Raw genomic sequence first — 26,548 nt, forward strand, 5'->3', positions numbered from 1 at the left:
TTTTTTTTTTTTTTTTTTTACCATTTTCATTCGTGTCATCGCGAAAGAAAGCCGTTTCACTTAAGCATTAAGCGATAGGCTTAATGAGGATGTAATTTTATTATTACCTTTATTCAGTATGTTGTATTTCTTTTAAGCGTAAAAGCAAATAAAATAAATAAATAAATGTTTACTAAATGAAGCGCCAAGTAAAACTCAGTTTGTGTATCCATAGAAACTGTGCTGCTGCTGCTGCAGCCTACCAGCCAGAAACCGACGACTGCTTATTGGATTCTAATAGCCTCTGTTTGTCTCCCATTGGTCACGACTATAACATGTGCAGGTACGTCATTGTATACCTACTTCCCCCATCTTTTTCCCTTATTATTTTTTTTTAGAAAACCCAAATTCCGTATAAAAAAAGCATTAAATTATTTTACATATTGAATTGCTTGTTTAAATCTGTGAAAAGGAAAAATCGGCTGCGAATTCTGTTTTGAGGAATTAAAGCTAAAGGTAAGTTTATATTGGTGATGGTTTTTGTATTTTATTATGCGATGCTAGGAGGTAAGAAGGATTTGTTGACATCTTTTACGGTAGCATCCCTCCATTTTCAGATATCGTGTTGAGCAATACATTTCTTTTTTTGTTTTTGGCAAACGTATAATCCGCTTTTGAACGTTGTTTAATTTACATTTAACTAACAGTGGGGTAATGTGAACATTAACTGTCTAACATAATCCTGTTAGCTATTTAATTATTTTTGCTTATTTATGAAACATGCTTGCAGTACGCGATTATTCCGTATTCCGTAACTGCAGTGCCCAAACTATTGTGATGACAAAGCCTATTTTTGAAAATTCTTTTCTTTATAGGACGGCTATTTGGTAACCGTAGGTTAGAGTGTTTGCAAGTGTCTTTAAGTTTCTATGTATTTCATAAAGACATTTTATGTATTTATATATGTACTTCAGAGTTGTTGACCTATTCGAGTTGAACATTTATTTTGTTATTTAATTTAGGTCTCAACCTCTAAGGTAAATTGAGCAATTTTGTAGGCATATTAAGAATTATTAAAAACATTATACAAACAAGATCTTTTCCCATTTAGTCCTGAAGTCATTTGCACATGTTAATAGCACAATGCTAATTCACATACAATGCCAAAAAGCCAACACACGAACACACAATCACACTCGGTTTTGTTTTTATGTTAAAAAAGCTTACAGCATGTCAGACCAACACAGTCAGGATGACAAAATTTTCAGATTAAGAAATGCATTGGCATTATCTGTTGATAATATGCTAAAAAATCAATAAACATAAATCCACTTCACTGCCGATGTATGCAGACACCTGAACTTAAGCTAGATGGACATCTAATTTCAATTTCATGGGCATTAATATAAAGTCCTTTGACATGACAATAACAGCCTCTTTACTTCTGCTTTCTACAAAAATTTGGAGTATGACTTAAGGAATTTGGCTGTGGTTGGGCACTTTTGTTGAATGAGCCTGGCTCACAATTTATCTAATCAATTTCACTGTTGCTTATGTTGGCCTGCCTCAACACCAAACCATGGCTTCATGGACCTCACTTTGTGCACAGGGCACAGTCATGTTTGAACAAAAAAGGGGCTTCAGCAAACAAAGCTGAAACCATATAATTTATTTTATACAACTGATTTTGGAACCTGTCAAAACCCAGTTAGTTGTGGTTACAGTATATGAACTATAACTTGTAATTTTTTTTTTTTTTTAACAAACATTTTTTCATGAAGTTATTTATACGTCCACTCTAGTGGACTGCATGCATCTCTGAAATCTGAATCTAAAGCAACATGTAGACAACATACTAATGAATAATGTGGAAAATATGAATATCTACATGCTATAAAAGTTTGCAAAGTATACAGGGCACACAGCCACACAACACTGCATACAGATATACACTGATCATCCATAACAATAAAACCACCTCCTTGTTTCTACACACATTGTCCATTTTATCGGCTTCACTGACCATATAGAAGCACTTTGTAGTTCTACAATTACTTACTGTAGTTAATCTGTTTTTCTGCATGCTTTGTTAGCCCCCTTTCATGCTGTTCTTCAATGGTCGTGACCCCCACAGGACCACTACAAAGTAGGTATTATTTGGGTGGTGGGTCATTTTCAGCACTGCAGTGACACTGACATGGTGGTAGTGTGTGTTGTGCTGGTATAAGTGGATAAGACACAGCAATGCTGATGGAGTTTTTAAACACCTCACTATCCCGGCTGGACTGAGAATAGTCCACCAACCAAAAATATATTCAGCCAACAGCGCCTCGTGAGGAGCGTCCTGTGACCACTGATGAAGGTCTAGAAGATGACCAACTGAAACAGCAGCAATAGATGAGCGATCGTCTCTGACTTTACATCTTCAAGGTGGACCAACTAGGTAGGAGTGTCTAATAGAGTGGACAGTGAGTGGACACGGTATTTAAAAACTCCAGCAGCACTGCTGTGTCTGATCTACTCATACCAGCACAACACACACTAACACACCACCACCATGTCAGTGTCACCGCAGTGCTGAGAATGATCCACCACCTAAATAATACCTGCTCTGTGGTGGTCCTGTGGGGGTCCTGACCATTGAAGAACAGGGTGAAAGCATGCTAAAAAAGGTATGTAGATAAATAGATGGACTACAGTCAGTAATTGTAGAACTACAAAGTGCTTCTATATGGTAAGTAAAGCTGATAAATTGGACAGTGAGTGTAGAAACGAGGTGGTTTTAATGTTATGGCTGATCAGTGTACATACATACAGTAAACAACAGTACATTAGTACACCCATGTGCAGTATCACTCAATTGTCCAATAATTCAAAATTGTATCACTTTATAGTAATTGCATTACTTTTAAGTTGAACATAAGTGTATTTGCATTTATGTAGAAAATAACAATTTAGATTTACTATATTAAATATACAGGCCCCACAGTAGGAACTCAATGCAACAAACATTTCATTACTGAGATTTAAATTTTGAATATTTTTAAATACTTGGTTGTGTCCACCATTAATTTTGATGACAGACTAAATTCTTCTCAGCATGAAAGATACCAGTGTTGCACAAACATCTGGAGAGATTTTTTCAAGGATTTTTTCCTTGGCGTCATCCATAGAGGTTGACGTTATGCAATGTCCTTCCCACTTTCTGAGCTGTCACAAAAACTCCTATATGTACTTACTTTTGTTGCATTAATTGTCTACTTTAAGGCCTGTCAACATAGTCTTTTTAAAGTATTTATTTTTGGTTGTTCATATGAGGGAATACTCTACTTGTCGACTTAGAAACAATGCAATTATTGAGAGTTGATACAATTTTGAATTATTTGACATTTAAGTGATATTGCACAGGGGTGTACGCACATATAGATAAACTGACTGACAACAAAGTCACTAGAAATTAGGGATGTCCCCGATCACGTTTTTTTGTTCCCGATCATTAATTTTGATCCCGATCCGATACCGAGTCTCAAACCGATACTTGTATTTTCTAGATATTGTCTAGATAAGAACTAGATAATACTGTTCACATAGTGCACACTTCAAGTACATTACATTTATTCAAATTAATCCAATGTATATGTTTAACAACTCAGCAGTGCTGTAGGAAACTTTGACTGTCAATACTGTCCACTGTTTAATGTCCCCAATGACTTTTAGAGATTTGTGAACTGAACAGTGATTAAAGTGTGGGAATTCCCTGGGGCAATAGAATGGACGTGAGTAGATGGCCAAGAGTTCGTTATCAGGGTTACACAGTTCTTCCCTGACAACACCTCCACCATGATGTTTACCCGTCAGCTTAGTGTCCAGGTCTAACCTATGTGCATCTATGTGCAGACTATCGTTATTGTCATTCCCGTTCAACCACGTTTCAGTAAAGGTTGCAGTAACAACTACTGACCACTGGGTAGAATCCTATAGAGTGATGCAGTAGTGTCCACTGTAGGGGTTAATATATAATTAAGATATTATTTCATGGACCGGCAGGGGCGCGCGGGTGTTCAAAATAGAATAACTGTACTACTCACAAATGAGCTTTTTTCGCTGCAACGAGATGCTGCTCCCACCTAGGGGTGATTAGAAACAATAACACCCATTAAAAAGTAGTGTTTTCATTGCTGATGTAGCAATCTCTAATTGTTTTTTTTTTTTTTTGTTCGGCCCGGTAATTATTGACCCACTGCTCTAGAGAGCCTGCCTGTCCTGCTTGGTACTGTTCCCAAACTAGGCTGTAATGTTTCCTCTAAGGATGCTTTTTGTGGTGCAGGTGTAGAAGTTACACAGTACCTTAAAGGACAGTTTGCAGTCCATTAAGCATCTAAGGTGGTAAAGACGCTCACAGGCCATCTTTGCCAGGGTGATGGTGTGGCAGGACCATGACAGGTCCTTCGAGATGTGGCCTCCAGGGTAGTTGAAACTATCTGCTCTTTCCCTGCAGTTCCATTGATCCAGACAGGATATCAGGCCATTTGTCATGCTTATGTTAAGGGGGAGATTGTCATACTGCCACCAGTTTTTTCAGATGTTAAATGTCTTCCTGCACTGCTTGTCTGTCTTGTAGGAAGTTGGAGATCCCACTGGACAAATGTCACTACAGGGAATGATGTCCTAAGTTCTCCAACATGGTTCTTAGCTTGAATAGTATTAAACTCTGAGCTGTAGTAAACAAACACCATTTTAACTGTCCAGGTGAGTCAGTGTTGTGTAGGGCAGTTGTGGTGGTATACAGAGTGTCCATGAAGTCAGAAGTGAGGAGATTATGAAGTTTCTGATGAGCCTTAGAAAGTACTTCATCACGATTGATGTTAGGGCTACTGGATGAAAGTCACTGAAAAAAGACAGGAATAATGATAGATTGTTTAAACCAGCGATTCTCAACTGGTGGGTCGGGTCACGGACACGTTCTGGGCGGGTTGCGGACAGCTTGTAAAAAATAAATACATTAAAATAAAATTAAAAATAATTAATGCTCATCTGATTTTGTACTCGTCTTTTATCTGGAAAAAAAAGAGACAGAGAGAGGCACGCATCAGACGAGCACAGCATTCTCGTTGCCATGGTAACCACCATTCGTTTGCCGGTTACCCTTCTCTTTAAATTTGTGATGATGTTCGGAGGCAAGATGGCGAAACGCAAATATAACCCGGAGTATTTGAAATGTGGATTTTCGTTCATTGAGGACAAACACAGACAGAAACCCCAGTGTGTTATTTGTAATGCTCTCATGCTGGCACATGAGAGCATGAAACCATCCAAGCTAATGCGCCATTTACAAACGAAACATCCCGCATGTAAAGACAAGCCGGTGGAGTTTTTTCAAAGACGACTTCATGAGCTGAAGGTATCACAGAAGTGTCTGACAGCATCTTGCTCCAAACAAGAACATGCACTCCGGGCGTCTTACCTATCTTTGTGAAAGTGGCTTTTCTACCTTGGTCCAGCTCAAGTCAAAGCAGAGAAACAGGTTGAACACTGAGCATGATCTGAGAGTAACTCTGTCTACTGTCACCCCAGACTTTGAAACTCTGATCAGAAGTAAAGTACATGCCCAACTGTCTCACTGACTTCCACAGAAGACAGGTTAGGTGAAAGCATCTTGTTTTGTAGCCTTATTTATTTTTTGCAGTTTTGATATTTAAATTTATTGTAGTAACTTTTATACATGCAATTGGCATGGTCCTCCTCAGTTTCTTAAAAAAATTGCTCTTAAATTCACTTTGCATGCATATGTATGTTTAAATGTGTTTTTGAAGGCTATTTTTCAAAAATAAATTTGTTTGGTTTGTATTCTATAAAAGTGGGTCGTGACTTAATGACCATGAGAAAATGTGGGTCCCGGGACCCAGTTGAGAACCCCTGGTTTAAACAATGCACTGTGATCAGAGAGATGTTGAAAATGTCAGTGAACACTGGTGCAAGCTTGTCAGTGCTGGCTTTCTGGCTTTTTTTTTTTTTTTTTTTTTTTTTTGCTGCCTTTCTGGTGTTTAACCTCCTGAAAGCTTTCTTGCAAATCCCTCTCCTTGATTAAATCTCTCTGCACTCTGACGAGCTCAGTGTGCATGCTGCTGGGTACAATGTTGTTAGCATCGCCAGTGATGTTAGTATCGTTGGCGTCATTAGCGCTGCCAGCTCCAGCCTTAAAACGAGTGTAGAATGTGTTCAACTTATTTGTCAGAGATACATATATGTTCAGTGATTGCTGTCAGTTCCTGCCACAGGGTTTGAGAACTGCACTGCTGGAAATGTGATTCAATTTTTCTTTCGTAGTGCTGCTTTGCCTCCTTTACTGCCCTGTGCCTTCTGTAGGACACAGCTTTGTACTCGTCATGTTCCAGCTTATGAGCCCTGCATTGTTGGCAGTAGTGTAAGAGTTCAGAGCTTCACAGATGGTTTTATCCACCTACAGCTTAAGTGTCTTGACGGTGTGTTTTTAGACCAGATAGTCCTCTGAACCGGAGCTTACCATTTCAGCCTTTATTTATATTTACGCATGAGGAGGATGCTGGCATGACACCAATTTTTGAATGTTGGATGAGACTTTGCCTTATAATAGATTTTAAATGCAGTATAGCAGTGACCCAGTGTCCTGTTGCCCCTGGTGAAGAAGGTGATATGTTGGTGGAAGTTTGGCACTGTGTGTTGGAGGTTGGCACTGTTGAAGTTTCAGACTTTAATTAACACAGTGCAGTGTCTCTGAAGTTCACACATTGCAGTAGGACTGAAACGATTCCTTGAGAAACTCGAGTAATTCGATTACTAAAAATCATCGATTCAAATTTTTCGTATCGAGGCATCGTTTAATCCATACAACTATATACAGCTCACAGTGTTTCACGCTGTGGGCAGGTGACGTGAAGAAGCCGAGGGCTGCATCCGAAATCTCATACTTAACCCTTTAAAGCTGGCCCATTCAAATTTCGAAACAATAATGTCGATGGCTTAAAGCCTTTTATCTCCGCCGTCCAATCACTGATTGTAAATCTGAAAAATGCCCCAGGTAGCTGACAACCCAGGCTAAAAGGCAATATCATTGGTCAAGCGGTTTGTGTCGTGGCTGGTTTGCATATTTAATGAGAAAGAGGAGAATTTATTTTTTTCATTCGCCCCGCCCTCACACGGACGCAGCTGAGACAGTCGACTGGATAACAACACAGAAAGAGATATTCTGTCAGTGAAATAAGGTAAGATTTATTTTAAAACTGTTTATTAGTGTTATTACTTTTCATTTCTACTCCGAAAACTTGGCTTTAATGGTAAAATTGTAATATTATTAGTGTTTTTGAGAGCTGCGTTCTAAGTTTAGTCAGTCAGCTGCACAACTCTCTAATTTCCTTCGGTATCAATAAAGTATCTATCTATCTATCTATCTATCTATCTATCTATCTATCTATCTATCTATCTATCTATCTATCTATCTATCTATCTATCTATCTATCTCTCCTTTCTGAATTGATTGTAAGGTTTTTTATGTCCATCTAGATGGAAATAAATACATGTGGACAGTTTATCAGATACCTTTTTAGTCTCGTTTGTTTAGTAGTTTGTAAAGTATGCAGCATTTTTACACAAATAAGGGAATAGCAGTGAGCTAAGCTAAACTACCGGAGCTGTGTGTTGCACCCTGCAGCCATGTGGTTTGAACAGGCTGCTCTCAAACTCCAAAGTTAGATTTTATGCATGTAATCTTGAAATCAGTTATAGCTTACTTGTTTTACTTCAATACTGTCTAAAGTCTGCTTAGAAATCACCTTAGCTTTGCTCATAATAGCATTACATTTTGCATTACATGCATTTAGCATGACTGGCTAAAGTAAGTTAGCTGAGGCAGAAAGCATAAAGGTGGATTACATGTCAGTCTAGGCAATTTATAACCTTTATTTCCATGGTATATTTTATCTGTGGTAATTTGTACTTATAACAGAGAAATATTATTTTATCTATAAAATATTTCTGTGAAATTTGCATCATTTTCTAAAAAATTGCTGCATTTATTTGAAAGAGACTAAAGTATGCTATGCTACCATATAGGTGCATATACAGTAGGTAGATAACATGTCAGTCTGGGCAACTTTTTTTTTTTTTTTTTTTTTTTTTTTTTACCATAATATATTTTCTGTGGTAATTCTTACTTGTATCAGTGAAATATAGTTTTATCTATAAAATATTTCTGTCAGATTTGCATAATTTTCTAATGTATTGCAAGAGATATTTGAAAGGGACTAAAATATGGTATCAAACTATTTTTGAAAGCATACAGGTGCATAACATTTCAGTCTGTGACTATTTACAACATTTTTAAATATAACCATAGCATCACGTTTTGTCTTGTAATTATTGCTCCTCTTAGATAATTATTGTTTTATGTGTAAACCATGTGCCAGATTTGAGAAACTTTTGTCATATGTATTGGTTCAGTGTACTTGAGTTTACTTCAAAACATGAGCCTGTGGACATTAGCTTCTCTGACAAAAACATATAGAGTATTTGTGATTGAATTCTACATATATGTAATTATTTTTAAAATAACATCACTGTCACCACCTTTATTCATTGTAATCTCTTTTCTTTTATTATTCTGAGATGGATGGAGACAAGGCTCAATATGCACGCCTTATGGAGTCTCTGAAGAGGAGACAGTGGCTAGGCCCTGACGAGCTTAGGCTTATTGCTGAACATGACAGCGATGAAGATCATGAAGGCATGACCATTGAAGAGGAGGACTTCATGGACATGGAGCTCCTGGATAAAGGGGAAGAAGAGGATGAAGAAGAGCAAGATGAGCAGAGGGATCAACCAACAACCTCCTATCGGTAAATACATGTATTCCAAGTGTGTGTATTTGTAAATGTGTGTGTGTACATATATGCTGACAATAAATGTCAGCATTTGCACCCACACACACAATCAGGGCTGCCAACAAAATATAAAATCAACAAAAGAGTACAAACTCAGATTATGATTTTTACTAATGTTTTTTTTTTTTAATGGGTTTGGTTAGTCTTTCTTGTCCCATGTCAGGTAGGAAGCGGAAACGCTTCCCTGAATCTGTATCCTTTCCTTCCTATGCTGATGTAGACACAGAAGCACCAGAGCCCATACCATTTAATCCCTCTCGTCCAATAGGCATAGATCTGGGAAGTGTGCACAGGGCTGTACGGTCAGCCACAAGTACCTTGCGGCGTGAAATAGACTTCTTCAAGTTGTTTTTCACGTACACCATTGTTGCTGAGATTTGCCAGTTTACAAACTCTAAGGGGTGGGAGCTTGTACTGAATAGGCCGTCTTATGCGAACCATCATGGGGCATGGGAAGAAGTGACCCCAGATGAATTCTACCGGTTTCTTGGGCTCCTCATTTACATGGGTTTCACGTCCCTCCACAGCATTCACAGATATTGGGGAACCAGATCTCTTCAGGGTTCATGGGCCAAGTTATTCATGTCCCGTGACCGTTTCAAGGAATTGATGGCAGCCCTCCATGTTGTAGATCCTGCCACAGAAAATAATCTTGATTATGGTTCGACTTAAGGAGTGGGGAATCAATGCTTGTGGGACATGTAGGATGAATCGTAAGAAATTCCCAGTGGATTTCAAAGATGTCAAGAAATGGGAGCGGCAAGCTAACCGTGGTGATATGAGGTGGTGTAGAATTGACGGAAATGTCTTAGTTGTTCAGTGGAAGGACACGCGAGCAGTTACAAGCCTCTCTAATTTCCACAATGCTAATGATTCATCAGAGGTTTCTAGGATGGTAAAGAATGGTGCCACGTGGGACAGAAAAGTAGTCCGTCAACCAGCTGTAGTAAAGGACTACAATAAACACATGGGAGGTGTTGACAGATCTGATCAAATGTTAAACACATACAGTCTGCTTCAGAAAACTCAAAAGTGGTGGAAAACACTTTTCTTCCATTTTGTGGACATAGCCGTCGTTAATAGTTTCATTTTGTTTCAGGACTGGCATCATTCCAATCCAGCATCACGTTATGGGTTTAGTTCAGCAGGCTACAGCCAGATAAACTTTAGGGATAATCTGTCGCGCCAGCTTGCAGACATTGCCGTCGATTCAATTTTGCCATCTCAGCTTTCAGTAGCTCCAACCACTTCCTCATCGTTTTACGTCACCCACATTCCTCAGATGGAGCAAGTATCAAGAAATTGCTGGCTTTGCTACAAAAAATTCAAAAAAGAAAATAAAACAAAGATTGCATGCATGGCTCCTGAGTGCCAAGGTGGAAGATTTTGTTTAGTTGGCAATCGAAACTGTTTTCAGTCTTGGCATTCTAGCGAAGGAGATGAGTTTCACAGTTAGACCTACACAGGGCTTCTGTCTTCTACCGTCAGCCCCTCTCATCCTTCCTCAACCCCTGTGTTTGTGTATATGTTCTTTGTTTCTCTTTCTCTTCACAGGTCAAAGTTCAGTGTGCATTTTTCATTGGAAGGAGGTAACTTGAGGTAATTATCCATTGTGCATTGTCTGTTAAATATTTTGTAGTGAATTTTTGGCAAAATGGCTTAGATGAGATTTGATATCCTTGATATCCTGATATCCTCTGAACTGTTTACTAAATTGTTCAATGATTATCCTGAACAAAGAATTGCTTTTTCTTGTATTGTTGAATTGGATTATTTGAGAGTTTGTTTTATGGAGTGATGTTCTTCAATAGTGCTGAACTATATTGTATTGTTGTTTTGAAATTATTTATAGAATGAGAAGTGTATATAATTCTAATAAAAATCTTTAATGTTTTTGAACTATACACTGTTGTTAGAGTGCTTATTTTGTCAAATAGTGTATGCTGACATTGGTAAAAAGTGAAGTAAAAAAGGAGCGACACGAACATTCTAAATTGATAAATGACACCTTCTGCTAAATTGATTATAACTTTTGAATAGAAGATGATAGATTCAAAATTATCTTGACAAATGGCTCACAAAATTGCAAAAATTTTATATATTCTATATTGTTCTCTATATTGCACAGAAATTTGTTAAAAATGTAAGTATTTATGAATTGAGTAAAAAACGAGAGATTTTTTAGGTTGATTTTGAAGGTTTTTTATAAACATTTATTATATTACACTTGAAAAACATTGAGTTTCATATAATTTTAAAGAACTGATTCTCCTGGTTATAATGGTGTGTATATGTAGTCTTTATTTTCCATAAAAGTACACTTTCATTGGTGTATAGTGTATGCTGACATTGGTAAAAAGTGAGGTAAAAAAGGAGCTACACGAACATTCTAAATTGCTAAATGACACCTTCTGCTAAATTTATTATAACTTTTGAATAGAAGATGATGGATTCAAAATTATTTTCTTGACAAATGGCTCACAAAATTGCAAACATTTCATATATTCTATATTTTTCTCTTTATTGCACAGAAATGTGTTAAAAATGTAAGTATTTATGAATTAAATAAAAAACGAGAGATTTTTTTAGGTTGATTTTGAAGGTTTTTTGTAAACATTTATTATATTACACTTGAAAAACATTGTGTTTCATATAATTTTAAAGAACTGATTCTCCTGGTTATAATGGTGTGTGTATATGCAGGGTTTTTTTTCATAAAAGTACACTTTCATTGGTTAATAGTGTATGCTGACATTGGTCAAAAGTGAGGTAAAAAAGGAGCTATACGAACATTCTAAATTGCTAAATGACACCTTCTGCTAAATTTATCATAACTTTTGAATAGAAGATGATAGATTCAAAATTATTTTCTTGACAAATGGCTCACAAAATTGCAAACATTTCATATACTCTATATTTTTCTCTATATTGCACAGAAATGTGTTAAAAATGTAAGTATTTATGTATGAAATAAAAATTGAGTTTTTTTAGGTTGATTTTGGAGGATTTGTGTATAGATTTGGTTATATTACACTTAAATAACCATACTGAGTTTTATATCATTTTAAAGAACTGATTCTTCTGGTTATAATGGTGTGTATATATTAGGGATGTCCCGATCCGATCTCAAAAATCAGGATCGGGGCCGATCAAGGCATTTTTTAATTGATCGGAATCGGCTTTACTAAACCCGATCTTAATCCCAATCTTTTGTGTTACGTCAGCATGTCCGCTGTGTGGAAATACTTTAAATTGAAAAGTAAAACAAGTCCAACAGTGAAGTGTAACGTCTGCAGTGTGAGCGTTTCACGAGGCGGTGGGAGCAGAGCTGCGTTCATGTGTGAGAGTGTGTGTGAGTTAAGGATCACACCGGTTTACAAAACAACGTAGTGATGCACTCGTTTAATAAAGAAATAAATGCACGGTATATTCACATATTGTCGGGAGCAGAACACTTTATTAAATTCTGTTACGGTACCGAATAGCCGACAGTTGAGTCAAGCACGCTATTTCATGTTCTATGGAAGGCCTAAAGGGTCAAAACACACTCACTTCGTGTACAAACGTCCATCAAACCATTGTCACAATAGAAGCACTTTAAAAACTGGCTTTCCTTCATAACAAAAGAGCCTTTCCATTTTATTTTGGTATTCAGGTTTTACTGTAATGCTTTTAAGTAACTTTTTTTCTTACATTCAAGTTAAGCTGCTACACAGATTTCTGTTCATTTTTAGTGTATCACTGCATTAAACATTTTTTTTCTTTGAATGTAAAGTTTAAAGTAAAACTGTAATTATCTCACTCATTTTGATTGATTTTGTAAAAATACAAAAACATTAAGCAATAGCTTGGATGCAGCATTTTTCCCTTCAGCACTGCAGAGCTATGTAGTTGTTAAACATGTACAGTGGATTAATGTGAATAACTGTAATGTACTTGAAGTGTGCACTGTGTGAACAGTATTATCTAGTTCTTATCTAGACAATATCTAGAAAATACAAGTATCGGTTTGAGAATCTGTATCGGATCGGGATCAAAATTAATAATCGGGATCGGTATCTGGAACAAAAAAACGTGATCGGGACATCCCTAGTATATATAGTCTATGCTATGTACGGTATTTACACAATAAGGTTTTTTCTATGACTATGTTACATAGTGTCCGAAAATGGAATGTTCCACTCAGGCATGAAAGGTTTAAACAGGACTTAATTTGTACTTTTTTTTACGTACAGTTCAATGAATACGCGGTGGACACACTCGCCGCTCCTGCGTACTGTTCAGTATGAAAGTAGCGATTTGAAACAAAGTCGATATTTGATAGCGCGGACTGCAAAATGGAGAAAGAAAAAGAGAAAATAGCGAGGGGCGAACAGACGAGACTGGACAGACGACAGAAAGTTTGAGATCATTTTAAGCTGGAAAAAAACTCAGAACAACATCCACACCATCAGAGCGTCGTGTTGATACACTGACTTTTCTTTGCAACCACCACAGGCTTTTTTGAGGGCTTAGGCAAACACACATGTACACGCGCACAAACACCAGATTTACCTCATCTAGGAGATACAATCCTGACAGATTTTTTACCTGCCACAAAGCCTCCCAACAAAATATTAAAGGTTTATGTTCTGCGTGAGCTGTAGCTGAAACTTAGTTCTGAACGTTGCACAAATTAGAGGCAATGGTTATGTATTATTATATATATACAGTGTATCACAAAAGTGAGTACACCCCTCACATTTCTGCAGATATTTAAGTATATCTTTTCATGGGACAACACTGACAAAATGACACTTTGACACAATGAAAAGTAGTCTGTGTGCAGCTTATATAACAGTGTAAATTTATTCTTCCCTCAAAATAACTCAATATACAGCCATTAATGTCTAAACCACCGGCAACAAAAGTGAGTACACCCCTAAGAGACTACACCCCTAAATGTCCAAATTGAGCACTGCTTGTCATTTTTCCTCCAAAATGTCATGTGATTTGTTAGTGTTACTAGGTCTCAGGTGTGCATAGGGAGCAGGTGTGTTCAATTTAGTAGTACAGCTCTCACACTCTCTCATACTGGTCACTGAAAGTTCCAACATGGCACCTCATGGCAAAGAACTCTCTGAGGATCTTAAAAGACGAATTGTTGCGCTACATGAAGATGGCCAAGGCTACAAGAAGATTGCCAACACCCTGAAACTGAGCTGCAGCACAGTGGCCAAGATCATCCAGCGTTTTAAAAGAGCAGGGTCCACTCAGAACAGACCTCGCGTTGGTCGTCCAAAGAAGCCGAGTGCACGTGCTCAGCGTCACATCCAACTGCTGTCTTTGAAAGATAGGCGCAGGAGTGCTGTCAGCATTGCTGCAGAGATTGAAAAGGTGGGGGGTCAGCCTGTCAGTGCTCAGACCATACGCCGCACACTACATCAAATTGGTCTGCATGGCTGTCACCCCAGAAGGAAGCCTCTTCTGAAGTCTCTACACAAGAAAGCCCGCAAACAGTTTGCTGAAGACATGTCAACAAAGGACATGGATTACTGGAACCATGTCCTATGGTCTGATGAGACCAAGATTAATTTGTTTGGTTCAGATGGTCTCAAGCATGTGTGGCGGCAGTCGGGTGAGGAGTACAAAGATAAGTGTGTCATGCCTACAGTCAAGCATGGTGGTGGGAATGCCATGGTCTGGGGCTGCATGAGTGCAGCAGGTGTTGGGGAGTTACATTTCATTGAGGGACACATGAACTCCAATATGTACTGTGAAATACTGAAGCAGAGCATGATCCCCTCCCTCCGGAAACTGGGTCGCAGGGCAGTGTTCCAGCATGATAATGACCCCAAACACACCTCTAAGACGACCACTGCTTTATTGAAGAGGCTGAGGGTAAAGGTGATGGACTGGCCAAGCATGTCTCCAGACCTAAACCCAATAGAACATCTTTGGGGCATCCTCAAGCGGAAGGTGGAGGAGCGCAAAGTCTCGAATATCCGCCAGCTCCGTGATGTCGTCATGGAGGAGTGGAAAAGCATTCCAGTGGCAACCTGTGAAGCTCTGGTAAACTCCATGCCCAGGAGAGTTAAGGCAGTTCTGGGAAATAATGGTGGCCACACAAAATATTGACAATTCAGGAACTTTCACTAAGGGGTGTACTCACTTTTGTTGCCGGTGGTTTAGACATTAATGGCTGTATATTGAGTTATTTTGAGGGAAGAATAAATTTACACTGTTATATAAGCTGCACACAGACTACTTTTCATTGTGCCAAAGTGTCATTTTGTCAGTGTTGTCCCATGAAAAGATATACTTAAATATCTGCAGAAATGTGAGGGGTGTACTCACTTTTGTGATACACTGTATATACAGTATATGTATATATACAGTGTATCACAAAAGTGAGTACACCCCTCACATTTCTGCAAATATTTCATTATATCTTTTCATGGGACAACACTATAGAAATAAAACTTGGATATAACTTAGAGTAGTCAGTGTACAACTTGTATAGCAGTGTAGATTTACTGTCTTCTGAAAATAACTCAACACACAGCCATTAATGTCTAAATGGCTGGCAACATAAGTGAGTACACCCCACAGTGAACATGTCCAAATTGTGCCCAAAGTGTCAATATTTTGTGTGACCACCATTATTATCCAGCACTGCCTTAACCCTCCTGGGCATGGAATTCACCAGAGCTGCACAGGTTGCTACTGGAATCCTCTTCCACTCCTCCATGATGACATCACGGAGCTGGTGGATGTTAGACACCTTGAACTCCTCCACCTTCCACTTGAGGATGCGCCACAGGTGCTCAATTGGGTTTAGTCCATCACCTTTACCTTCAGCTTCCTCAGCAAGGCAGTTGTCATCTTGGAGGTTGTGTTTGGGGTCGTTATCCTGTTGGAAAACTGCCATGAGGCCCAGTTTTCGAAGGGAGGGGATCATGCTCTGTTTCAGAATGTCACAGTACATGTTGGAATTCATGTTTCCCTCAATGAACTGCAGCTCCCCAGTGCCAGCAACACTCATGCAGCCCAAGACCATGATGCTACCACCACCATGCTTGACTGTAGGCAAGATACAGTTGTCTTGGTACTTCTCACCAGGGCGCTGCCACATATGCTGGACACCATCTGAGCCAAACAAGTTTATCTTGGTCTCGTCAGACCACAGGGCATTCCAGTAATCCATGTTCTTGGACTGCTTGTCTTCAGCAAACTGTTTGCGGGCTTTCTTGTGCGTCAGCTTCCTTCTGGGATGACGACCATGCAGACCGAGTTGATGCAGTGTGCGGCGTATGGTCTGAGCACTGACAGGCTGACCTCCCACGTCTTCAACCTCTGCAGCAATGCTGGCAGCACTCGTGTGTCTATTTTTTAAAGCCAACCTCTGGATATGACGCCGAACACGTGGACTCGACTTCTTTGGTCGACCCTGGCGAAGCCTGTTCCGAGTGGAACCTGTCCTGGAAAACCGCTGTATGACCTTGGCCACCATGCTGTAGCTCAGTTTCAGGGTGTTAGCAATCTTCTTATAGCCCAGGCCATCTTTGTGGAGAGCAACAATTCTATTTCTCACATCCTCAGAGAGTTCTTTGCCATGAGGTGCCATGTTGAATATCCAGTGGCCAGTATGAGAGAATTGTACCCAAAACACCAAATTTAACAGCCCTGCTCCCCATTTACACCTGGGACCTTGACACATGACACCAGGGAGGGACAACGACACATTTGGGCACAATTTGGACATGTTCACTGTGGGGTGTACTCACTTATGTTGCCAGCTATTTAGACATTAATGGCTGTGTGTTGAGTTATTTTCAGAAGACAGTAAATCTGCACTGCTATACAAGCTGTACACTGACTACTCTAAGTTATATCCAAGTTTCATGTCTATAGTGTTGTCCCATGAAAAGATATAATCAAATATTTGCAGAAATGTGAGGGGTGTACTCACTTTTGTGATACACTGTATATATATATATATACAGTGTATCACAAAAGTGAGTACACCCCTCACATTTCTGCAGATATTTAAGTATATCTTTTCATGGGACAACACTGACAAAATGACACTTTGACACAATGAAAAGTAGTCTGTGTGCAGCTTATATAACAGTGTAAATTTATTCTTCCCTCAAAATAACCCAATATACAGCCATTAATGTCTAAACCACCGGCAACAAAAGTGAGTACACCCCTAAGAGACTACACCCCTAAATGTCCAAATTGAGCACTGCTTGTCATTTTCCCTCCAAAATGTCATGTGATTTGTTAGTGTTACTAGGTCTCAGGTGTGCATAGGGAGCAGGTGTGTTCAATTTAGTAGTACAGCTCTCACACTCTCTCATACTGGTCACTGAAAGTTCCAACATGGCACCTCATGGCAAAGAACTCTCTGAGGATCTTAAAAGACGAATTGTTGCGCTACATGAAGATGGCCAAGGCTACAAGAAGATTGCCAACACCCTGAAACTGAGCTGCAGCACATTGGCCAAGATCATCCAGCGTTTTAAAAGAGCAGGGTCCACTCAGAACAGACCTCGCGTTGGTCGTCCAAAGAAGCTGAGTGCACGTGCTCAGCGTCACATCCAACTGCTGTCTTTGAAAGATAGGCGCAGGAGTGCTGTCAGCATTGCTGCAGAGATTGAAAAGGTGGGGGGGTCAGCCTGTCAGTGCTCAGACCATACACCGCACACTACATCAAATTGGTCTGCATGGCTGTCACCCCAGAAGGAAGCCTCTTCTGAAGTCTCTACACAAGAAAGCCCGCAAACAGTTTGCTGAAGACATGTCAACAAAGGACATGGATTACTGGAACCATGTCCTATGGTCTGATGAGACCAAGATTAATTTGTTTGGTTTAGATGGTCTTAAGCATGTGTGGCGGCAATCAGGTGAGGAGTACAAAGATAAGTGTGTCATGCCTACAGTCAAGCATGGTGGTGGGAATGCCATGGTCTGGGGCTGCATGAGTGCAGCAGGTGTTGGGGAGTTACATTTCATTGAGGGACACATGAACTCCAATATGTACTGTGAAATACTGAAGCAGAGCATGATCCCCTCCCTCCGGAAACTGGGTCGCAGGGCAGTGTTCCAGCATGATAATGACCCCAAACACACCTCTAAGACGACCACTGCTTTATTGAAGAGGCTGAGGGTAAAGGTGATGGACTGGCCAAGCATGTCTCCAGACCTAAACCCAATAGAACATCTTTGGGGCATCCTCAAGCGGAAGGTGGAGGAGCGCAAAGTCTCAAATATCCGCCAGCTCCGTGATGTCGTCATGGAGGAGTGGAAAAGCATTCCAGTGGCAACCTGTGAAGCTCTGGTAAACTCCATGCCCAGGAAAGTTAAGGCAGTTCTGGGAAATAATGGTGGCCACACAAAATATTGACACTTCAGGAACTTTCACTAAGGGGTGTACTCACTTTTGTTGCCGGTGGTTTAGACATTAATGGCTGTATATTGAGTTATTTTGAGGGAAGAATAAATTTACACTGTTATATAAGCTGCACACAGACTACTTTTCATTGTGTCAAAGTGTCATTTTGTCAGTGTTGTCCCATGAAAAGATATACTTAAATATCTGCAGAAATGTGAGGGGTGTACTCACTTTTGTGATACACTGTATATATATATATATGTGTATATACAGGGGTTGGACAAAATAACTGAAACACCTGTCATTTTAGTGTAGGAGGTTTCATGGCTAAATTGGACCAGTCTGGTGGCCAATCTTCATTAATTGCACATTGCACCAGTAAGAGCAGAGTGTGAAGGTTTAATTAGCAGGGTAAGAGCACAGTTTTGCTCAAAATATTGCAATGCACACAACATTATGGGTGACATACCAGAGTTCAAAAGAGGACAAATTGTTGGTGCACGTCTTGCTGGCGCATCTGTGACCAAGACAGCAAGTCTTTGTGATGTATCAAGAGCCACGGTATCCAGGGTAATGTCAGCATACCACCAAGAAGGACAAACCACATCCAACAGGATTAACTGTGGACGCAAGAGGAAGCTGTCTGAAAGGGATGTTCGGGTGCTAACCCGGATTGTATTCAAAAAACATAAAACCACGGCTGCCCAAATCACGGCAGAATTAAATGTGCACCTCAACTCTCCTGTTTCCACCAGAACTGTCCGTCGGGAGCTCCACAGGGTCAATATACACGGCCGGGCTGCTATAGCCAAACCTTTGGTCACTCGTGCCAATGCCAAACGTCGGTTTCAATGGTGCAAGGAGCGCAAATCTTGGGCTGTGGACAATGTGAAACATGTATTGTTCTCTGATGAGTCCACCTTTACTGTTTTCCCCACATCCGGGAGAGTTACGGTGTGGAGAAGCCCCAAAGAAGCGTACCACCCAGACTGTTGCATGCCCAGAGTGAAGCATGGGGGTGGATCAGTGATGGTTTGGGCTGCCATATCATGGCATTCCCTTGGCCCAATACTTGTGCTAGATGGGCGCGTCACTGCCAAGGACTACCGAACCATTCTGTAGGACCATGTGCATCCAATGGCGGTGCCGTGTATCAGGATGACAATGCACCAATACACACAGCAAGACTGGTGAAAGATTGGTTTGATGAACATGAAAGTGAAGTTGAACATCTCCCATGGCCTGCACAGTCACCAGATCTAAATATTATTGAGCCACTTTGGGGTGTTTTGGAGAAGCGAGTCAGGAAACGTTTTCCTCCACCAGCATCACGTAGTGACCTGGCCACTATCCTGCAAGAAGAATGGCTTAAAATACCTCTGACCACTGTGCAGGACTTGTATATGTCATTTCCAAGACGAATTGACGCTGTATTGGCCGCAAAAGGAGGCCCTACACCATACTAATAAATTATTGTGGTCTAAAACCAGGTGTTTCAGTTATTTTGTCCAACCCCTGTATATTATATAACTCTTATATAACTGTTTCTCTTTAAACTGTCCTGTATGCAAGGAATAAAAATGTGTAGTTTTTTTTTAAGAGACATGTCTTATTTAATCTTATATGTATTTATTTTTGCTCTTTATTAAAGCAAAAGTATTTCTGATTCGATTACTCGATTAATCGCTGGAATAATCGATAGAACACTCGATTAGAAAAATAATTGATAGCTTCAGCCCTACATTGCAGTGTCCGTGGTTGCTTGGTTGTGGAATATAAACAGTGCTGACAGCGATCAAAGTAAATTTCCAAGGGAAGTTGAAAGGACAAAACTTAGTTTGGTTGGGTGTGCAGAAACATGCAAGAAACCAATGTTGGCATTGCCGCACCAGTTTTTGTTTGCTGTTAGACATACTCTACCTCCCCTTGACTTCCTTGTCAGATGACTCTATACAAAGCAGTGTTAGTGCAGCATTGTTTTTTGATTACTTAATGTGTTTTCTGTGTTAGGTGATGTGGAAAACCTGAGCAAATTAAAGCTACAGTTTCAAAAGTGGTAGCACTCAATATTTTCCATCATAGTTTAAATAAGTTTTTTTTTTTTTTCATATTTTCTTATTTCATTCTTTTAAGACCATGGTTCAGCAAAAGCAAAAAAATTGCTTTCTTTCTACAGTTTGCAAGCTTGAGTGATGAGTATGCCATAAGACATCTTGTTAATAAAAGCAGGGAGCTGATAGGCCATGCTCTCCGAGACAGTGGGATGAAATGTCAGATAGGGCTGGGCGGTATATCGCAAATATCAATATATTTAATATTACTTTTTACACAATACTGAAAATGACCATGTCCATTATATAAGTATGCCTAGGATACACAGCTCACTCCATTTCATTATGGTGTCGTGCATAAACAACTCCATGTGTTTCAGTGATTCAGTCGTGGTTCAGGCCTGGAAAAACAGCTGTATAAACCAATCGGAGCCGAATTCAGATTTTGAGCGGAATTTCAGTTGTTCCTCTAATCCAACAGAAGATATGCTAATTTTTTTTTATTTCTCCAGTGTAGGACTGGGCGATATTGCAAAAAAAAAAACTTGATTATTTAAAAATTTATCTTGATTCTCGATTACGATTGCGATTTTTTTTGCTTGTTCTTGTATAATGCAATTAAAAAAAGACTCAAATTTCTTTTTTGCAATTTAATTTAAAAGACTGCAGAAGTGCAAAAATAGTAACAACACCACCTATAACTATCCTTTTAAGGAACTCAAACTTTATAACAATAACAATATAACAATAATTAATAGGGATGTCCCGATCACGTTTTTTTGTTCCCGATCCCGATCATTAATTTTGATCCCGATCCGATACCGAGTCTCAAACCGATACTTGTATTTTCTAGATATTGTCTAGATAAGAACTAGATAATACTGTTCACATAGTGCACACTTTAAGTACATTACAGTTATTCAAATTAATCCAATGTATATGTTTAACAACTGAATAGCTCTGCAGTGATGTAGGAAAAAAATTGCCTGCATCCAAGCTATTGCTTACTGTTCTTTTATTTTTACAAGATAAAAGTAAACAAACTTAGTGCAGCATTGTAGTAGTAAAACTAGAACACTCAAAATGAAGTGTGTTTTGACCCTTTGGGGCTTCCATAGTGCATGGAATAGCATGCTTGGCTAACACAATGACTCTAGCTGTCTGCTATTCGGTACCATAACAGAAGAAGTTAATAAAGTGTTATGCTCCCACAATTTGTGAATATACCGTGTATTTATTTCTTTATTAGCAAGTGCATCACTACGACACTCTGTTACATAACTAAGCCAATCAGAGTGCTTGATACTGAGATGTCGTTCAGTCTTGTAACACGTAAACTCGTAAAAGCTGTATGTTATGGTCCTGAAGTTTTCATACTCGGATTAAAAGTTATTGTTTTGTAAACCGGTGTGATCCTTGACTCACCCACCATATAAATAGTAAAATTCTACAGTAATGAACGCAGCTCTGCTCCTACCACCTCGTGAAATGCTTGCATTGCAGACATTACACTTCGCTGTTGGACTTGTTTCACTTTCCAATTTAAAGTATTTCCACACAGCGGACATGCTGACGTAAAACAAAGGATCGGCTTAGGATCGGCCTTAGTAAAGCCGATACCGATCAGTTCAAAAATGCCTTGATCGGCCCCGATTCCGATCTTTGAGATCGGATCGGGACATCCCTAATAATTAATAGTAATTAAAATAAAATAGACATCTTAATTAGCTATATCCTTTATAAGAATAGCTCACAAACAACTCACTTCAAATAATGTGCAGCATAACCTCCTTACATTAAGAAAAGTGCAAAACCACAAAAAGTTCTTTACAGGTTTTTTAAAAGGAACACAAGCCTGTTTACTGTTTCCACCATATAAATGAGTCTGTATCAGTATCTACACTGGGGGACATCGAATAAGCAGTCAGCTCAGCTTTGATTTTGTCCTTTTGTGACTGGGGGGTGGACAGAGGTGGCTTGTTCTGCTTCTAACTATATGGACTACAATTCCCATGCGCCCACAGACTCTCACTTGACTATCACATGTCAAGCCAATCAGAGTGCTTGGTCAGCCAATCCTGATCGTGCTCAGGGTTTTGATTCAATTCGGAGTTTTGATTCAGTTTGGCTGTGTTCAATTCCATGAATCTTATTTTAACACTTCTGTTTGTGTGTCTCGTTGTGAATATTGCTGATCGTGTTTGCGTGCCTTATTTCTGAATCTAACCATTACCGTGTATGATCCTTCTTGTCTTCCGTTTACTGTCGTTTTTGCCCTTTTAATATTAAACTTTCCTTGATTCATATTCCGCGAGCGTCTGGTCAGTTTCTGCCTTGTGACGTGTTAGTATTTTAATTAAAATATAAAGTATGTAAACAATCGCGATTGTCACATTTCTAACATCGGGGTGAAAACATTCATTCGAATTAACCGAATTAATCGTGAAAATTGCCCAGCTCTACTCCAGTGTGTCATTTAGGTGAGCTGGCATTGAAAAACTCTTTTTATTGGTTGTAGAGACAGCTTAGTGAATGAATTTCAAGTTTCAGCTTTTAACTTCGAAAGTCTTATAATAAATTAATAAATAAATAAATTACCCATTGGATATGAATAGAAATAGTCTAGGCCTCCCAAGAAGAAAGGACCATGTTTAGTCTGGTTCTTCTCAAGGTTTCTTCCTTGTAATATTTGAGTAGTTTTTCCCCTGTCACTGTAGGCTTGCTCATTGGGGGTTTGAGCCAATGTCCATCGTATAAAGCGCTATAAAAATTTAACAGTCAGTGGTCATAGTTTTCTGATTGTCTTTATTGTGATGCACCATGATGTTTGTTTTTTCCCTTAAAACAAGCTGGAAGTAGGATTCATTTGATCACAGCATATATTTCCACTTTCTTTAATTCAAATGAGATAAGCTTAGGTGTCGATTAAGCATAGAATTAATCTATTGCCCTTTCTTTGTGTAATAGAGTTTAAGGTTGAATTTCTTAAATTCGTGGACTGTACTATATCCCTAAATTAGAAAAAGTTGGCACTGTATGAAAAATGCAAAAAAAATAAACAAACAAAAAAAAAATAATAATGTGATTTCAAATCACATTTTTAGAGCAACATATACTGCCATCTGGATAAAAAATTTTCCAGGGACGTTTATAAGTTTTTAACAAGACAATGCAAAATCACATGCTGCACACTTTACAAAGGCATGGCTGCAGAAGAAGAGGGTGTGGGTATTGGACTGTCCACGAAAGAGAATGTGCAGAGAATTTCATTTTTAAAAAATGTGACACCGACAACCCTCGTACTACCTGTGCTCACCATAAGAATTGTTTACAGAAAGAAAGGGACGAAACACCTTAAACACTTCATTGTTGGGTATCCCCCATGCCAAAAGGAATGGCATAGTTACAAAGTGGTAAGTGTTTTACTGTCCTAACTCTCAAATGATGTTGACCAGACATGAAACATGAAATATGTTGGGTTCATACTCCTTGTGGGATTTTTTTTAGCTTTATTTGTTTAAAGTATTCCCGAGTCCATGTGGTTACATTTATAATAGTAGCATTGCACCGATTTTCACGAAACATCAAAGGCACATAACGTAAAAAGTTCATAGGCTATGGCAAGAAAAATTGGTTTAACTGCAGTTCTAGGTGTGCTATAACATGCAAAATAATGTTACGAAAACAAAGATTAAAATTTGACATAGTGCTACTGATCATATTCTCCTTCAGGTTGTATGCTCCTGAGCTATATTTTATGAAAGTAAAATAGAATTTTGAAAAAGAAATAAAGCAGATTTTGTAGGGCCCTAGCATTCCTCTACATTTACTAGTTGTCTAATGTGAATTCACAAAATACACTTATACTTATACATTTATTTAAGTATTTATAGGCCAGCAAGCAGTATAAGTTGGGCTACTTAAGTATTGTAAAATACTCTTAAATGATTTATGTCTAATTATGTTAAAGAATATTCTATATACAGTACATTTACTGACTGATTTATCAAGCAACAACTGTATGGGACATATCTTTAATAGCAGTCTTGGTGTTTCTTTGATGATTTATGCAAGCGTTCTTTGTCTTTGATTTCAAGATTTCAAAGCTTTATTGTCATATGTACAGTAGGAAACGTGTTTCCCTGTACAATGAAATTCTTATTTTGCTGTCCACACATGATGTAACAAAGTACAAAGATAATAATAAAATAAAATAAAATTAAGAAATAAAAGTTAGATATAGTAAAAAAAAACAAGCTGAGTATAAGTTATGTACATTGTGCAAGAAAAGAGCAGATATATTGCAATCAGACAATATAGTTACATGTGCAAAATGTAAAGACAGTAGTGTAAACATACATGTGCAGCTGTATGTAGACCTGTAAACAGTCATATGTGGTATAGTGCAAGTATTGTGTGCAAGTGTGATAGTGTCTATGAATAATCAGCTCAGCTGTTTAAGAGTCTGATAGCTGTGGGAAAGAAAGAGATATTTAGTCTTGTTGTCCTGCATTTCACACTTCTGTATCTCTGGCCTGAGGGTAGAAGTGTGAATAGTCCATGTTGGGGGTGGGTGGGGTCTTTGATGATGGACGCAGCTCTCCTGTGGACTCTGTGATGGTAGATGCTCTGGAGAGAGGGTTGTACCGTCCTGGTGATTTTCGTAGCAGTCTTTATCACTCTCTCCAGGCGTTTGCGATCCTTCACAGTAGAACTGCCGTACCACACGGTGATGCAATTGGTCAGGATGGACTCAATGATGCAGCGGTAGAAGTTGCTGAGTATTTTGGGTGACATGCCAAATTTCCTCAGCCTCCTCAAGAAATACAACCGCTGCTGAGCCCTCTTTAACACCTGTGTGGTGTTTAGTGTCCAAGTGAGGTCATCACTGATGTGGACCCCTAGGTATTTAAAACTGTTCACCCTCTCCACCTCAAGGTCCCGGATAAACAGTGGCTGATGAGGTCTCCTCTCCCTCCTCATGTCCACTATCATCTCCTTGGTCTTGTCTATGTTGAGTGTAAGGTTATTGTCCACACACCAGGTAACCAGACTGTTCACCTCACTCCTGTAGGCTGCCTCCTCTCCTCCAGTGATACGACCTATCACAGCAGTGTCGTCAGCAAACTTCAGGATGATGTTGTCGGGGTGGGAGGCGACACAGTCGTGGGTAAACAGGGTGTAGAGGATAGGGCTGAGGACACAGCCCTGCGGGGTACCAATATTGGTGATTATGCTGGCTGATGTCCTGTTTCCAATCCTAACAGACTGAGGCCTACCAGTCAGGAAGTTTAAAAGCCAGTCACAGATGGTGGGGTGTAGTCCAAGAGATGACAGTTTATGTGTAAGTTTGTGAGGTATAACCGTGTTAAAGGCGGAGCTGTAGTCAATAAAGAGTATCCTGACGTAGGAGTCTTTATATTCCAGGTGTGAGAGAGAGACATGAAGGGTTGCGGCGATGGCATCCGAGGTAGACCTGTTGGCCCTGTATGCATATTGTAGGGGGTCTGTAGTGCCTGGTATATTGCTCTGAATGTGGGCCAGCACCACTCTCTCGAAGCACTTCATAATGATTGGAGTGAGTGCTACTGGCCTGTAGTCATTCAGACAAGATGGGGGATTCTTCTTGGGGAGAGGGACGATGGTGGTGGTCTTGTAACAGGTGGGAACTGTGCATTGTCTGAGGGAAAGGTTGAAGATAGAAGTAAAAACATCAGCCAGCTCGTTAGCACATGCTCTGAGGGCCCGCCCAGGAATGTTGTCAGGTCCTGCAGCTTTGCGGGGGTTGATCCTCTTCAGGGCTTTGTGTACCTGGGCTGGTAAGACAACTGGTGGAGGGGAGGAGGGTTGCGTAATGGAGGTGTGTGTATTCTCTGTGGGGCTAGTGGGGATCGACGTCTCAAAGCGGGTGTAGAATGCATTGAGGTCGTCTGGAAGGCTGTTTGAGGCGCTTATGGTGTTGTTGGGCCTAGACCTATAATCTGTAATCTGTTCCAGACATTGCCACATATGCCTGGGGTCAGTAGTGGAGTAAAATCCCTCTGTTTTCTCTCTATATTGTCTCTTGGCTGATCTTATGGCCTTCTTCAGTCTGTACTGTGCTACTTTGAGCTCAGTCTCATCACCAGATCTAAATGCAATAGAGCGTGCTCGTAGCATTTGCAGTACCTCACCATTTATCCAGGGCTTCCGGTTAGGGAATTTCCTGACTTTTATGGTGGGCA

The 26,548-nt window shown here is 39.5% G+C and overlaps 1 protein-coding gene across 1 annotated transcript in view; it reads left to right on the top strand.

Moving 5' to 3' along the window:
- The first annotated feature begins 443 nt into the window (after positions 1 to 443).
- Positions 444 to 26,548, top strand: part of epb41a (erythrocyte membrane protein band 4.1a) — a 130,754-nt gene continuing 104,649 nt past the window's right edge. Inside the window, exon 1 of the mRNA XM_063011518.1 lies at positions 444 to 495. The gene's annotated coding sequence lies outside the window, so the exon portion shown is untranslated. The remainder of the gene's footprint in view (positions 496 to 26,548) is intronic.

This window comes from Trichomycterus rosablanca, chromosome 2 (assembly GCF_030014385.1).
Source record: "Trichomycterus rosablanca isolate fTriRos1 chromosome 2, fTriRos1.hap1, whole genome shotgun sequence".
Classification (NCBI taxonomy): domain Eukaryota; kingdom Metazoa; phylum Chordata; class Actinopteri; order Siluriformes; family Trichomycteridae; genus Trichomycterus; species Trichomycterus rosablanca.